At 39.6% G+C, this 3192-nt stretch overlaps 1 long non-coding RNA gene across 1 annotated transcript; it reads left to right on the top strand.

Annotated features, from left to right (window-relative positions):
* The first annotated feature begins 503 nt into the window (after positions 1 to 503).
* LOC109026532 (uncharacterized) lies at positions 504 to 2467 on the top strand. Its single transcript, XR_002005537.4, has 3 exons — positions 504 to 627; positions 1597 to 1727; positions 1921 to 2467. It is a non-coding gene; the product is annotated as an uncharacterized lncRNA (long non-coding RNA).
* The last annotated feature ends 725 nt before the right edge of the window (positions 2468 to 3192 follow it).

The raw sequence follows: 3192 nt of genomic DNA, 5'->3' as shown, positions 1-3192 counted from the left end.
AGCTAAAATGACAACATGTCACCCTGGAAAAGAGGGAAACTAATGGCTTTCAAAGGAATGAGAAAACACTTTTCAAGAAAATTAGAGTTAATAAGATATCTGAAGATGGAAAACATGCCATCATCCTTCCAAATGTTAGTTGTTGATGACTGTTCCATCTAGTGGGAGATGTCACTTGGCATAGAGAAAAATGCACTGGGCTGTTCATAACCATGGTCTCACCTGTACCATTGACTGTTGGTTAGGTGTTGGGTACATGTTCCAAGTTCACTGAACCTCCGTTTACTCATCTGTAAAATAAGCACTTTTACTCACACAGTCTCAGAGCACTGAACACTGTGCCTGAAAGGGAGGACACTCAGTGTGTGGTAGAGAAGATGATGATGGTGATGTTGAGGGTGACCACAATGATGATGACAATGTGACGATGACATAATGAGCCATCACATTGGTAAGGGTTTTCTAGAGAAACAGAGCCAATAGAATGTCCTAAGATATGCAGTTGGCAAGCTGGAGACCCAAGAAGAGCCAATATTTCAGTTTGAGTCTGAAGGCAGGAAAAGACTAATGTCCCATCTCAAAGCAGTCAGGCAGAGGGAGTTCCATCTTGTTCTCACTCAAGGAAGGGTGAGTCGTTGTGTTCTACTCAGTCTTTTGACCTATCGGATGAGGCGTGCCACATTTAGGAATGCAATCTGCTTCACTCAGTCTCTCAATTCAAATATTAATTTCATCGAGAAACACCCTTATAGACACACTTAGAATTATGTTTGACCAAGTATCTGAGAATTTTGTGGCCCAGTAAGTCAACACATAAAATTAACTACCACAATTATGATCATCAAGGGATCTTGCCCTTTAGTTCCAAATTCGGTGATTCTAAAAAGGGTGATTTTTTGTAAAGCAGTTTTCAAAAACTTGCTTTTTGTAAAGGTTCTGACTTATAGGAAACTCAGAGTTTTGCGTTCTTTTGCTTGGGGAAGCAATTTGAAAAAGGAATCTTACACTTTCAGAACATGCTTTTCAAAATCCTGTTTTCTGACCTCTTGCTTAATGACACCCAATCTCACGGTGCTACATTGTGTATATCAGAGAAGCAGCCTAGCCTAGTGCCTAAGAGCTTAAGAACATTGTTAAATTCTTGCTTTGCCACGTACCAACTTGTGTAACTTTGGGCAAGTTACTGAACCTCTCTGTTTCAGTTTCCTCACCTGTAAAACGGGATGGAAATAGTGCCTATCTTATAGGATTGTTGTGAGGATGACATATGTTAATGCATGTAAAGTACATAGACTAGCACCTACCTGGCACAGGGTAGACACCCATTAACTATCAGATATTATATATACAATTGAAAAATTGAAGATTTACAGTGGTACCACATTTCAATCCTGTTCATTTATAAATTAATCTGTTGTGAAACTTACCAGATAATATCTTTAATTGATGGTATTTTGTAGTTGTCGCTCAGCTTCAGGATTTGTTCTCGAGTCTTCCTTGAAAAGCATTTGTGTGTGTGTGTGTGTGCGTGTGTGTGTGCGTGTGTGTGTAAAAGCCTCTGCTAATGAACGTTGATGCAGTGCATCTGCCCACCAGATGGCGCAGTGCTCCCGCTGTTCCGAGGCTCAGCTACCCTGACGGAGGCAGGGAATTTTGATCAGCTTCTGAAGAATCACCTCATCTCTCCCTGCAGAGAGCCCAGAGCACAAGACTTCACGTTATGTCAAGTACATGTCGCTAGTTCTTGTTTGTGACTTTGTAGGAACTCGTAGGCTATAACATTATTTTTTGCAAGAAATTTGTATTATAGAAAAATGATTCATAAATTAAATAAATTAAAATGGTCATATATATGTATGTATGTATATACACACACAGATATAAACGTGCACAGGTCTAACATAGTTTTTCTCTCTGCAGCATCTCTTGCAAAAGCCCAGCTCCTAGAGAGCAGGAGCCTTCCCAGACTGTGTCAAATTACCTCGGGGATGGAGAGACTTACATGGCACTAACAGAAATCAAATGGCAGAGCTCAGGCTTCCGGTAAGAGCAGGTCCTGGCTCCTTCCTTACATGAGGACCTGTCCAACACTGCTTGCTATCTCCTCCTGTGCCATCTGAAATCTGTGCCTCAAGCCGACCAGCAGCCTTCTAAATCTCTTTATTCTAAATTTGGCGCAAACTTCTTTCATCTGTGACTTTTGGAATCTTCTGCTGCATCACCCCATGATCCAACTTGGAGTTGGGAGCTGTTTCACTGACTTACCAGCTCTCATCATAAAGAACCTTTTTTAGCCCCCAAAGAGTCTGAACAACAGACCTCCTCCACATGGAAATGGTGAATTGATCACACTGAAAACTATTTTGAAGTCAAGCAAGGCCAGCTTATGTCACTCTCCTGCAGCAGAGAATGACTTTCACTTGCTCACTTTCACACTTGCAACCTTCCATTTTCCACAAACTGTCACGGTGATCTGTTAGAAATATAAATTATGTCATTTCACTCTTCTCCCTAAAACTCTTCATAGATTGCACATTCTTTATTCCTAACATCTTTTATACACTCATTTCAGAGTACTAATGGCATTTGTAACACTATTACTTGCTTATTTATTTTATATCTTCTCACCTAGAGTGTAGGCTCCAAGAGTGGGAACTTTGTTGCTCTTGTTCTCCAAAGTATCCCTTTGAGCTAATGCAAAGTTAAATATAGGAGACACTCAATAAATAATTATGGAACCACACTGTTCTTTCAGCTGCCTGCCACTTTTCATGACTTAGAGCCCCTAAAGTCCATATCCAAAGAAAATTACAAAGTTACGATCATGAAAAACAAAGAACGATGATCATTTATTGAGCACATACTATACACCAGGCATTTCATGCACAATAACTCTATTTCTTGGATTTCCAAGTGTGCTATTATCATTTCAGTTTTATAAATAAGAAAGTTAAGGTGAAGTAATTGATCAGAAGGTAAATGGAGCTGGGATAAAACCCACATCTCTTTGGTCTCAGAGTCGATACTTTTTCTTTTATTCTAGGCTCTGTCTTTATCACACTCTCCTTACATTTTCCCCTGACTCTGAAGACGTTATTAATGTTTATAGCATGGAATATAGTGACATTAGATAAATGTAGAATATATCTGCATATTTTCTATCCTGACTCTAGACACAGACATATCAGAAAA

This window comes from Gorilla gorilla, chromosome 3, assembly GCF_029281585.2.
Source record: "Gorilla gorilla gorilla isolate KB3781 chromosome 3, NHGRI_mGorGor1-v2.1_pri, whole genome shotgun sequence".
In the NCBI taxonomy this organism is placed as follows: domain Eukaryota; kingdom Metazoa; phylum Chordata; class Mammalia; order Primates; family Hominidae; genus Gorilla; species Gorilla gorilla.
The sequence above is the reverse complement of the archived record's forward strand: the minus strand, read 5'-3'. Positions and strand labels throughout refer to the sequence as shown.